The sequence below is a fragment of the Xiphophorus couchianus genome, chromosome 10, assembly GCF_001444195.1.
Source record: "Xiphophorus couchianus chromosome 10, X_couchianus-1.0, whole genome shotgun sequence".
NCBI lineage: Eukaryota > Metazoa > Chordata > Actinopteri > Cyprinodontiformes > Poeciliidae > Xiphophorus > Xiphophorus couchianus.
This window is the reverse complement of record NC_040237.1, coordinates 13,328,883-13,342,989: the sequence shown is the minus strand read 5'-3', so window position 1 is coordinate 13,342,989 and position 14,107 is coordinate 13,328,883. Positions and strand designations below refer to the sequence as shown.

Genomic DNA, 14,107 nt, shown 5'->3' with positions numbered 1-14,107 from the left:
TTTTTTTTTTTAACAAAAGAGAAAGGATTGATATATCCTCTCCCAGACTGGTACAAAAAAAAAACCTATCAATGGATTTGTCTCTTCAAGGCTGGATTACTTTCATTTTTTTACTAATCAAGAAGTCCAAAATCTCAAAATGCTAGACTGAAAGCGCTGATGAGAATGTAAAAAACAGGGAGTGCATTTCTTTTTTTTTTTTCTCACTCTGGCATCCTGGTAAATTCAGAATGTAATTTAAAATTCTCCTTTATATATGTAGTTGTCTTTTTTTTTTTTTACATCTTGCTGCAAATTCCCTCACCCTTTTTTTGTCAATGTCTTACATAAGATGTTTTTTGAGAAAAAGAAAAAGAAAAACCTCTTCGTCTACATGGTGAGGTTGCGGTTGGTAGTGTCAACTTCCACAAAAAAAAAAAAAAATAAAACATTTAAATTTAGGCTAGGAAGGGTTTTTTATTCAAAGATACTTCTGTTTCCTCTCACTCCTCTGAAACCTGGTCCTAGTGGCATAGCTCTTGATTGCTTGAAAGAATCTCCGAGGCAGTATTGCTTGCAACATGGCTGCCAATAAGCCACTTCAAAGCGATACAAAAATCAAAAAAAGGAACCTATTCAATTGAGTTTATTTGAGCTTTGATTATACTTTTGGTTTTATTTTTGTTTAACGGTCGGTTATATTACTATTCCAATAACTTAGTCTAAACCAACTATAAAGCATCCATTGAAGACAACCTGACACCAGATGGTTTGTTACACAGAACCATCTGGGTATTCTTATAATTGGATTCAAACGAGCACAGCTCAGCAGTATCGTTCCAGCATGTCAGTGCTGTTCCCATCATTTATACAGCTTCATGTCATACAGGGTGAATTTCATAAGAGGTGTTGAACTCAGGCCCCATCAAGACCTGTCCATAATGCAAAAGCAGACTATATATAATCATAATTCATAGTCCAGCAAAGTAATGTATATCTGTTCTATCCTATAAAATCACTCATTTCCGAAACACAAAGGTTCTATTTAGTTCCACATGCTGCACAGTACCTGTGGTATTGTACCACTAAAATTAAGCGCCGGCTGGAGTAACTCTGCACGTTGCTTGGGATTTGTAAAGAATTGTCCAAACATGTGCTGCAACAATTTTTCTTTCTGGTTTGGATGCGGTGCAGCAGGAATCTTTGGTTGTTTTTTTTTTTTTTTCTTTTCTTTTGGTCAGTTGCAAGGTGGCAACAAGGTGTTGTTTGTACAACTGGGAGGAGCTGATTAGCATCTCGGAAACTCAACTTATACATGAACCACAACCCCAAAACTCAGAGGAGTTGAAACTGAGACTTCCGTGTCTTCCAGTGATCATATTGGGCAAGAATCATATCCCCAACTCCAACATCACCCCTCCTGGATTTCTTGCCATACAGCCAGACCGACATTTAAAGAGTGAAAAAAAGCATGACATGGATTATAAGGATATTCCGACAGCTGATGATGTCACCTAGGACATATTACTGTGAAATAGAGAAACTGAGCTGTTAGCATGGCACAACAGTACACTTCAGTACACAGTAGATCCACTTCTATCTTTTTGTACCGTTTGACACATTTGGTATAGAGGATTCCCCTATATGTGGTGGAAGCCATGGCGATGACGTCACAGAGGGGCGGGGAAACTGGCAGCGGGGTAAAAAGGTTCACACATGCACTAATCCAGTGATCAGGTCTCACCATGGGGGAAGAGAGAGTGGCGGCTTTGTCCATAATCCAGAGCTCAGTGGTCAGGTGAACAGTTCAGGTCAGGAAAAGCGAGGGTCTAGAGGGCAAAAGAAATTCAGAGTCCGTGAGGCAGGCGTCAAAATTCAGGTAAAAGAAGCCAAAAGCAGAGGAACTCGGAGCAGGCAAAGACAAAGGCCAAGAGGCAGAAAACTGATCAGGAATTCAAACATGGAACACATGAAGAAAATCATGACGTGTCCCACATGGCAGCAAAAAAAATAAAAAGTCCCATTCTTCCATGAACATGTTAAATGTAACTGATACATCTAGATTTCAGCCAAAAATTGCATCTAGCGCGTGCACAGTCGTACACGCGTACGCGTTCAAGTGTTATGTTAGTTTAACGGACAATGAATTCTACGAGTTAAGAAACTAGAGTTACTTCTTGTTAGACCCCTTCCTCCAATTCTACGATAACATTTTGAAGTGCATGCGACGTTTTCTCAAACGTCACACTGATTTTTCTATGCAGTTATCAATAAGGATAAGAATAATAAAACGCTGTTGGAATAACTTTTCCATTAACCAGTTCATTTCAGTTACTGTCTTCTTACAAGCCACTGGGAGCTGCGTGGTTCCAACACCGGAGGCAGGCAAATTGAACATTGCACATGGCACAACTGGGGGTGCGTACACGTAAACACAGGTTTTGCAGAGTCTTCTCTGTAATTAATGAAAGCTGCAGTAATTATGAAACATAGCAAAATAAACCACAAGGCTGAAATTACAAATTGATTTGTTAATAGGATAAAGTCTCTAAATATGTTGTATTTCTTCCTGCCTGGGAGTCCATTTCTGTAACATTCAGCCAGTTGTAATCTGGTAATCATCTCTCTCAGCTGCAGGCTCCTTGCCTCCTCAGTGGCATGCACAAATTTGGTGTTGACTTTAATTGAATATTGATTTGTTTGTCTCACCCCCCCCCCCTTCCTCCATTTTACTGCCTCCTTTCAAAGTGTGATTAACCACATTCAACAACATACATGTCTCCATCAATCCATCGCGAGACAATAAATCATGTATTAGCAAGACTGAACCAAATTGTTAAGGGTCTGACAAAGAAGCAGACATACATTTCATACATCAGTATGTTTTTTTTTTTTTTTTTGAAGAACTGTTGGAAACGGTAAGGAGTTCTTAAAGAGATAGAGGCCAGTTTTAAGGCTTCAGATACAGCTTTGATGCAAAGTTACATTTGTTTTAAGTTATTCTTAACATATGTACAGTATTTTGCATAACAGCTGAAGGTAACAGTTAGTTTATTGTGCTATAAAGTGGCACTACATGGCCTCTAAAATACTCTGAGCAACTACTTTAGCAGAGTTTCCATATTCTAACCTAACAAGTTAATGGCATGTTACTTTGAAAAAAAAAATAGAATTTAACTCTTGTGTCTCAGCTGTTTTATGCATTGTGTAAGTACACTGTACACACATTGGCTTTTTTTTAGCAGGTACAACTTCTGCATTGCTTGTCAAAGTAGCAAATCTTCTCACCATCTGGAAGATATACATTGTACTACGCAGTACAAGTGTTGAAAAATGTTAAAGAAAGGGGATTTATGTTGCATAAACGTTGTTTGTGCCAGATGGTCCGGAAACTGTGAAACTGTGGATCGACTGGGACTCTAGTAGAACAATCTCTCAGGTTTACAGACGATGGTCTGGAAGCGAGAAAATTTCCAATGAGTGGCAATGGAGGTGCAAGACAGCAGGACAATGGGCAAACTGGTTTAAGATGATTGAAAGGCAATGCACCTCAAATGACCAGTGCTTGCAGTCATGGTGTGCATGATCCCATCTGTAAATTAACTTGATGGGCTACACCAGAGGAAGACCTCTTCTGTCAGTTAAGAATCAGAAACAGACGATAAAGTGAATCAGAATTGGACTATGACAGAATTAGTAGAAATTTGCCTGGGCCAATAAGTCTTAAAGGCAACTGCAACATTCATGTGACCGTCACAATTTGATACTGAAAGCCAAAACAAAACATGGAAGTGTGGCTCCACATGTGAATTGTGTGTCATTGTGCCAAGTGAATGGTCCAAAGGTTTTGCCTCTACTCTCTCTCTCTTCAACCTGTTCTCCAACACTAAGCTGGTGCATAAAGTACACTTCTCAACATCACTTGCGCAGTACTCATCTGAACACAGAACTTCTCACTGTGCTGAAATGCGGGAAAGGAATCTTATGCCACAACATCATCCTTGTCCCCGATGGCAGCAACAGACCGGGCTCCAGTTTCAGCCAATTACACCAACAAACAGGGTCCAGAGCGCTGATGAGTCGCATGTTGCCATCAGAGCCCATGAATTGTTAAACAGCCCGAGCACTTTGTGTCTGAAAGAGCTGACAAATGCAACCGCTGCATCTGCCAGACGTACACTAATTTGAGCAGCCGCAATCAAGGGAGCTCGTATTATTGCCCTATCGATCCGAGTGGGGAGAGAAATGAGCATCTCAGTTAAGCCCGGTTGGCTGGGCCTAACAGGTATGAGGCATGGCAGAAGAGAAGAGTCTTGGCTGATCTGGAGGCTCCTTTGGGTGTGACTGACATGACTAGGCACAGAGCTGCTGTAATAAAATGGAGTTTAGAAAAGCTTTTTCTTTAATTCAACTATGGTATTTTTCCATAGTAATTAAAGGGAACAGATAACTTCAATCAAGCCAGTCGTTTTGTTGTATGGGAGTAAAAAAAAAAAAAGATACAATCACAGGAGCAGAGAGTGGATTATTTACCAATTCATTTTGGTAAAACTTATAAAATACAGGATCCAAGGGCTAGTTATAAAGCCTCGGTGGAACCTATAGATTTTTAAAAGGCAGCGATATACTTATAAATGTTTGAGAGCATTTAAATAAACAGGTACCAAATACTGTAGAAATGAAGGAAGGTAAATTCTGAAAGAATTATGTCCACTCATTTCAAAAGTGGACATAGTTCACTTTTAGAATAAACATCAGAATGTGTTTTGTATTTCTAAAAGTCTGTATTTACGACATCCACGTCTTCGGCAGGATCTCACGATGCCTCTGATCAGTATTATTTGACAACTTAAACCGAAAAACTTTAGCCATATTTACTGACAAGAAATGCACTTTTTTAAATGGTTTTTTCTTTTTTAATTGCATTACCAAAAAAAAAAATTATAAAATAATACCGTAAAATATGTTTTGACATGTCAAATACCTGCAGAGTGGGATGAAATTGTCAGTATCCATGTCCTGTAAGGTGGAAAAACAAAGAGGCCTCATCTTAATCCATTGCCAGATTTCACAGTAATTCCCCGACAAATCATGAAGCCGAAACAAAGAAGACTAAATGCTTCTTGGAGCCCACTGATAGAGTGAACTGATGGTTTTAATTTCATAACGCAACGCTGACCTCAAACTAGTGGAGCAGAATCTGATAAAACAGGACAAAGTTCAAGTTGTGCATGCTATTTTTGCTTTTTGTAATATATATATATATATATTCTACTTGAGATAGTGAACCATATATCTTTGGCAGCGTATACTTATGAACTGCTTTCCATACTTATTTATTCTTCTTGTGGAGAAATAGGAATTCAATGTACTTATCTGGAAGTACATCAGCGATGCCTGGTCAAGAGGTTGGCAGAATAGCTAAAAATTGTACTGGGGTGAGATTGTACTACTTTTAAAACTTAAAGTAGTAATTCTTAAAAAGTACTTAATTAAGAACAAATATGTATTTGTTTTGAAAGGCTACTTAAGTGCTGAGTAACTGATTGTAATACCAGATTCTTTTGTTTTTTGTAAGCGAGGATGTAATGAGTCAAAAATACATTTATACTAACAAAAATAAAATCAACTAAAACACCAGCCCTAAGTCCTAAAACACCAGAAAAAAAATTCAACTTAAACATTTATTTTGTATTTCATGTGATCATTATCCTGTTCAGAAATTCTGCGATGCTTGTGTTGATCAAAGTGTCTTACCTTTGCAGTTTGGGGTATACTAAAAGTTTAAAGGATCAAGTGGCTGAACTAGCTAAACAAAATTAAAGTCAATGATTAATGAATTATTGGATGTCAAAAAAAAGATGAAAAACAAAAGAAATCAATTCGACTTTAACATTAAAAGATTACAATAAAACCTGAGTGAAAGAATGAATCATAGCAGTGTGGAATCTGAACTACTTACAGCTGAGAGCAACAATCCTCAGTGACAAAACCTATTAGAGGTTTAGCTGTAATAACATTTTTGGTGAATTCTTGACACAAATAAAATATGTATATATATTTGGATGTGATCATTAGAACAAGACTTGAGAAAAACAATTTAGAATATTGTTACTTTTTTCTGTGTTCTTTAGTGAATTGAAGTGAGGAGGAACACAGAGCCCAAGTGTAACACTTTGGATAAAGCATAAGATCTGAAAAGGTAATTTAAGTCAAGAGAAGTTAATTTAAAAGATGGAGTGAACCTTGTTTCTCTTGGTTTAAAAAAAAAAAATCAGATCCAGAATGTGTTTTTTTTTTTTTTTTGTAGTATATCAAAAATATTGCAATTTAATTTAACAAATGACTTGTTCAGTTTACAGAGTTTTCTCGGTTTCACAATAAATAATTGTTAAAGCAAAGACCTGGTACAATCTTCAGTGTTATTTTTGACATTAAATTATACTTAAAATGTCCCACTCTCATAACAAAATGACATTTCAGTAATTTTTCTGCATTAGGCTCCCCCCAGGGTTCCCATAACAACTCTGATCTTTTATAAATTTCACTGATAAAGTTAAGCGCATAAATTCAGTCATCAGATAATAATATATTTATTCTAAATACAGTGCAGAGAGCTATTCAGAAAGTGTTTTTGAATACCCGAGATTGTTGATATATTGACATTCAAAGCCGTTTCACCTTTCTGCCTCATGCACTGCCACCTACTGGGCAGTCGATATAAATTCACAAAAATATGTAATATGTAAAAAGGGCATCTTTACATCTACTTGGATATGTCAAATAGGGCATATATTCCACGTTATTTACCTTGATTTCCATAAATGTGCATCATTATTTGCAAACTAGCTGCTTTCTGTGGAAGATTACAAAGCTGCAGTTCTGATGCTAACGTGTATGTAAGCAAAAATAAATAAATGCTTTTTTGTTTCAGCAGATTTAATTTGCTGCGGTCCTGCCCTGCAACAGTGCTACAGCTACCATCAATTTTCTTATCATGTCTTGCTTAAACAGGAGGGAAAAAAAGTTGCTTCTGCTAAGTGAAGCTGCCAATCACTACAAGGAGAAACAGACCAGCACTGCGACTGGCGATGACAAGAGATCGTCCTACATCATTTTTTCCATGTTTGCACGTCAATAGCTGCTTTTATTAGATATTACCATAAAGTTTGTGCTTTTCTTAAATATCTGAAAAGTTCACAGCTTTTACTTCATATGTGATGACCGCAGGTGAGATCATGCAAAGTTTGCAGAAGTCTGAACACCAAACTGCAAACTTCTCCAGAACCACATCCTGGTGAATACGGTGTCCCTTGGAGGGTTGAGGCTGTTAGAATTGTACTGTGTTTGTGCTTTTTTCTTCTTCTGAAAACAACAACAATGATTCAAGTCAGCGGTCCTCTTGTCGACTCTGGTCTGTGCTGTTGTTTTGTGGTCTGACACTTTCGAAAGATTGTTTTCAAGCCAGAGATCCAAGATAACATGAATATCTTGCAATATTGTACAACATAATGGAATTCTGTGCCTATCCTCTGGTATTATCCATCTCCTGACTTGTGTGCACTGAATCAGATTGAGCCCATCCTGCACAGATTTTTTTTTTCTTTTTTACTTGCAGCTCTGTGGGAAGGCAGTCACATCATGTAACTCAGATGTAGTGCCACCAGCGGTGTAAAATCTTTTCATAAGAAGACAAACATTTCCACTGAGGATAGTGCTGGCTGCTTGCTCCTCATAATCCTGTGTATTATTATTATTAAACAATTGATGCCATAACAAATGGGGACTGATGACAATGTTTTAGACCTCAGATGAAACGCCTCATTAGGTCTGTTGTGGATTTACTATGTAATCCAAATATGACATGTTACGTGGAAAATACTCTGATATCCTTGAAAAAAGTTTTTTTATTGCTTTTAAACTGCAACCTGGCAACAGTGAATTTAAAACGTGCACATGTCCCAAGTTTCTGTTGGAAATATGTGAACAAAACAGATATGAAAAGTGACAAAATAGAGTAAAAATTAGAAAGAAAAGGTGCAAAAGTGTACATGCTTTACTGACTTGGCTCTACGAGTGACGGTTTAACGTCAGGCAATAAGCCTATCGACACTCACCCAAATCCTAACAGTTAAATGTTTGTGAGTGGCAATAAATTGAATCAGTGTTGCTGTTACTGTACTCAATAACTACTTTGTCGATGTCAGTTTGCAGTAGAAAATGTTACGTCTCCAGATAAAAGTAACCAAGACAGTTTTATTGATAGAAATATTTATTCCATCCCTACAGGTAAAACAGATGAAAAACTAGATTCTGGATACTTTATGGAAACTCAAAAATTACAAAATACTTTATCCTTAACCTTATTCTTTCCACAAAAGAATTCTTATTTTAACACATGTAGACACATTTTATAGGCTTTTTTTCCCTTTACATATATGAGTATAAATAGAGTAACATATTTTTACATCTAATAAATTGCTGATATAAATAAAATTATGAAGAGTGTTATTTATGTGATAAAAATTGTTGGTAGACAATGACAGGTTTCTCACGTTGCATCATTGGGGATTTCTGAATTCACATTTGTGTTTAGTGATTTTTTTATTCCCCCCCGAGTGTAACAGAAAACTCACATGATTCAAAACAGAAGGGCGACTTCTTCCATGCCCCTCAGTTGCTTGTAGCACGCCTTTAGGCCAAGTTGCCCCAGGCACTGAGTCACATTAACAATGTAAAATACGGTGCCACAGGTATTTGCAGATTTTAGGATGTGCTCTCATAACCAGATTGAGAAAATTACAGGGAATTAAACGTTGTAATTCTGGAACATTTAGTTCAGTTCAGTTAAACGTTATTAGCCCCAACAGGAAATTTGCAGCACTGTCAGCAGCTACACACATAAAAACATACAGCAATTTGATCAACAAACAATCTTTCGCTGCAGAAAAGGAGGGTCAGTGGAATCTTCACATACTGGAATTTATCAATCTCACAGAAGTGGCAATGAAAGATTTCCTCAGTCTATTGGTTTTACAGAGTGTCATTCTATATCTCTGTCATGATTGCAACAGTTGAAATTTGGCCCGTAGTGGTTTGATGGGACCCGATATAACAATCTTATCTTATTTATATTTATAGACGTCACTAAGATTGCCAAGGGGCATGGCAGGGATTTTACTGCGTTTTTTAATGAAGTTCTTCTTCCTGACAAAACGTGACAAAGATAAGAGAAAAGATAGGAATGGATTCAAAAAAAGAAAACAAGTAAAAAAAAAAAACACTTTCACAAGAACAGTGCAAAGTTTACGATAAACGTGCATAAGCTGGAGTGCAACCACAATGTTGCACCAACCCCCGGGTTGGTGACCACCCATTGGCTTAGTGGTCACTGCTACATCTCTGTCCAAAGAGTACACAATTCCAAAAACACAGATTTCCAAATTGGAGTCAAAGTCTAGCTGATTCAGCTACGTTCCAGTAAAAGTCAGAAAACGTATACATTTTCACACCGCCACATCCTCCTTCTCTCCTTAGGGATCCGAGAATATCCACCTGAACATCCAAAGAGGAATCTACGATGCCCACTCTAGAAGTGCGCCATGACTGTCTATGTTAAAGAAACTCCTTGTGACACAGAAACTGGCATATGAATGTCAGCAGGAGAATAAGAGATGTCAAACTTAGGCTGTTCCTCACATTGTTATTCAGTTCAGGGCAGTCTATCAGGGAGCTGGTTATGGTAATCAGGTTTTGAAAGACGTTGAATGTGCAAAACATTTTCTTAAGATCTCAAACAATTGGGTCAAAATCGACAAACTAAGAGACCCTGTCGCGTGCCACCATGCCCAGCCCAATGTCTTTTTTTTCTTCAGTTTACTATGTTTTAGAGTGTACCATGTTCAGACGTGGGTCTTCATCAGATGAAAATAAGTTTTACGGTAAATGATTGCCGTCTCCAGGTAGGCTTAAGGTTGATGGAAGTCTAAGCACTGACTAAAATGGAAATCGTTGTATTTGTAGTTGAGGAGAAGGACATTTGAATAAAATTGTGATGGATTATGGGAAATAATAAAATGAGGATGTCAGTGCTGTGCTAAAAAAGAAAAGGTCACAGTTGACATAGAGCTAATGTACAGAATACAACTTCTATCACACTCAGGAATAACTGCAATCAGGCAATTTATCCAGCCATCTGTTGATGCTACCTGGTCAGAGTTTGCATGAGCACTTTTAGATGGCCGAGGATTTATTGTGCAACAAAAAGTAATTCATCCATTAAACAGAGTTAACGGATGAAATTACTAACTCTAAAGACATTAGAGTTAGTAATCTGAGGGTGCTAGAAACTCTTTTTTTTAAATAAATTATTAAAGACATGCTTTCTTCTCTCGTGTCTGTTTATCTTTGTTTTAAGGGCAGATACAGAATAATAGCCTCTTTTCAATTCCACAAATGAATGCCAACTCTGTCAATAAAGAATAAATTTAATTCAATATTACCACTATTTGTCAGTCGTTTTTTTTTTGTTGTTGTTTTTTTTGTCTCTCTACATTATATGAAGTATAAATGGGATGGCCGAACAAGAGAAATTATGGTCTAAAAAGTCATCCGAAGTGTGTTGGGGTAATAAATACCTAAGATTTCTCACCTCAGAGTAAGAGGCTAGTAACATTTTTCACCAGTTAGTGGCACTGACTGCAAAGCCAGCTTGTGAATATGATGCCATGTGCCGATTCACAAAGCAAGGGAGGACCTGAGGGGAAGGTGATTGCTCTTGTTAATGGGTGGCCATTAAGCTAAATAAAAGTTGATGTGAAATTGATGAGTTTGTCTTGAGGCGGGTTTGCATATGGAAAACAAATTTGCTGGAATCAAAATTTGCTCCGCATCCCGCTAGACTCTTAATCACAGGAAAGAAAACCTTTCAGACTAAATCTATTCATGTCACTTTTTATCTTGGCCAATAAAAGCAGATTTGACTCAGACTGGGCAGCCACTCATCATCCCTGTTTACAAGAGAACAGAAATGTAAAGATAAGAAAGTGTTTCAGGTTGAGTACCATCAATTACACACGGCCTCATTCCCCAACCCGATGTGTGTTGCACATAAAAGCGGATCTAATGTTATCCAAAGATGTACCGTAACATATCAGGACATGTTTAAAGCATAGCCACTTTGTTTGAATTAGAGGCCCTGTCAAAGCAGACTACACCTGTGGTACAATGTCAAAATCGAGCTAAATCGTGAGTAGTATTTCCAAGGTGTGGCTATGGCTTATTGAAGCTTCCTTAGCATTTTAGACATGCTCAAATTGACAGGCTGTGTTGGATTGATACTGTGATGGCAGCATATTGGGATTTCATGGTAGACATGACCCCTAAAAAATCTCACGGCAGATTGTTAAGTAAAAAGACTAATTGGTAACCATGTTAACAATGAAAAAAAAAAAGTGCAAATATATCAACTGATGGTAGCATTTATCCTTGTTGTGCCAAACGTCCAACAAGGCTTGAATGACTCTCACTCGCACTCCTCTCCTCATTTATTTCCTGGAGACATCCATTAACTGATGACCGCAGAACTATGACATGCATAAATTGATCACTTAGTCAGTCAATTTCAATTTGTGAAATGATGGGTCTTGATAAAAAATTTTAAAAAGCGTCATGTTCCAGGGTCGTCTTGACAGATCAATTGGCATCACATAGAGGTAAGAGTGAGCCAAATCCCGCTTTGGCTGTGCTTCGCATTTTATCTAGTTCCTTTGCCTTTTGGTTTCTTTCCAGAAATGACCTGAAGGTTGTCCTTGTGACATGTACATAAATCTAAAACGACATGCTAAACTTAGTGAGTCCATGTTTCAAAAAAGGTGAAAGAAGAGTAAATAAGACTTGTGATACATTTATTTATGTATTTATTTTACCAATGCTTCATGGGAGTAAGGTTTATTCCCTTAGACAATCTTTCTAATGGCATAAGAACATGACCACCAAAATTTGGTTGTGGAAACGATGCAGTGGCCTAACTAAGCTTTGCCAAGATATTTGCACTACAAACTAGTCCAAAAATACTAGGCAAGATTTTGTTTCTCCACAGGATCAGCTTGCAGTAATGAAAATAAACATAACAGCTGATTTGCAACAAATGCTAGTTGAATAATGAAATGTTATTCCGAAGCAAGGCAGGTGACCAATATGGCAATCAGCCTGAGGAAAGTCCCAGAATATTGTGGTTGTGTTTCTTCTTCTTTATTTTTTTTTTTACCATACACGACCTTACATTTCAGAAATATTGTGGAACTCTACTTATGTAAAAATGAACCTTGGATTCATCTGGGCTTTATTAAAAGCACATGATGGATACTTCTCTTTATTCACTCAATACATTTTCAAGTGACATTTAATTTAGTTCTGATCGGCGACAACAGAACAGGATTTTGTGCAGGTGTGCACCCACGGAAACTCCCACTGAAGCACCCAACTCTCTGACACAGAGCAGCTTGTAGGCTGTTATTGATTTTGACCCTTGGTTCTGTGCTCATTGAGTGTGGGGCAACAAATTCAGCAAGTTACACTTCACAAAGATTGCATTTCAGATAAAGACCATCACTGACGGTAAGGTGAGGTCCAGAACTGATAAAGGGAGTGGAGTAAGTAAATACCAAGGGACACGTCTGATTGCATCTTCACAGTGAATTATGGTGGAAAGCTGAAAATTGTCCCCCACCACCGGCTGTAGCCACCCTCTTCACATTTTCGAACCATTCTTCATCCGCTGAGGGGTGTAAGCTAAACATAGGCCTCTTCACAAGAGAAAAACTCAGCCTGCAATGGAAGGAAGGAGGGACGTCCTCCGCAGAACTCGATCTGTCCTGACGTTCATCGACGCTCTTAACCGGTCATGGCGGTCAATAGATGAACATCAAATCAATCAAGTGATAATTCCTCTGATGCGAGGAGGGATTAATCAACATAAGTGTGCTATTTCATCAAGCCCCTGTAGACATTCATCAGGATCCACGTGTTAAACAGCCAGAGAGGGGACTTTCTGAGTCGTTTTTTTGTTGGGAGCTTTTGGTCTTGGTTGTTTTCTTATGAGTTTATTTAGCCGGGCGATACAATATGGAGACACAGAAAAAAAAAGACTTCTTTCAGTCAGTTGTATAAGTAAAAAACAAAACATCTTATATTCTAAAGCTAACATGCATGGTAACATTTCATTATCACAGGACGAAGTACTACCTGGTAGCATGACATGCAGTACGACACGGAAAACTTTCCTTGGAAAATCACTCTCCCCGGCTGATCCAGAGCAAGCAGATAAACAAGTATTTAAATTAATTCACTTTCATGTTTTATCTTCACAGTTGGTTAATTAGATTCTGCAAAGCCTCTGAGGGTAAATGCCAACCTTTACAGACGTTTCTCTTCAGTGTTTTGCTCAATAAAGTTAGCCAGCATTTTCTGTTATCGCGAGCTGAAGTCTGCACGTGATTTGTTGCTTGTGAATCGGTTGCAGCGTCAAATCTGCTTCCTTTACTTGAATCTCTGAATATTTTAAATGAGATGCTACCTTAAGTAATGTGTTTTTTCACTGACAGAGCTGAACTTTTTCTGGACAAGCCTTTATGTGAGCTTCAGGTCAATGGTTGTTGGAGAGCATTTCATCAATGGATAAGCAAAGAAGAACCCCTGCCAGGTAAGAAACGAAAGGAATAATTGTTTTCCATTAAGGTGAAAAATATATATCTAAGTATCGGGTCCATCATTATTTATGTTTTGCTTTCCCTATGTGCCAAAACAAGATGATGCATTTTTCAAGTTTCTGGCTATTTTTGAACACGGTGTCATGGGGGAATTCGCTTAGCAGGACATTCACAACTGTTTTCGTTATTGGTTGGCCTAAGTTATGCGCTTTATTTCCACACTGCAGGAGCAATCGCAACCCATAAAGTCCTGTCAATGAATGCAATTGTAACCTTTTCTTTTTTAAACCTATTCTTGCATCAAGCTGATAGGATGAACGGATCTTATCAGTCTGGATCTGGCAGGAAAATTTCTGTCTCTTTAATACAAAGGACGTTTGTACAGGACAAGAGAATTAAGTGACGATGACTGCAGAACA

The 14,107-nt window shown here is 37.8% G+C and overlaps 1 long non-coding RNA gene across 2 annotated transcripts in view; it reads right to left on the bottom strand.

The window, feature by feature from the left end:
* Window positions 1–482: 482 nt before the first annotated feature.
* Window positions 483–14,107, bottom strand: part of LOC114152246 (uncharacterized) — a 37,382-nt gene continuing 23,757 nt past the window's right edge. For both annotated transcript variants that reach the window (XR_003597085.1, XR_003597086.1), the window contains exon 3: window positions 483–1,808. This is a non-coding gene — a long non-coding RNA (uncharacterized LOC114152246). The remainder of the gene's footprint in view (window positions 1,809–14,107) is intronic.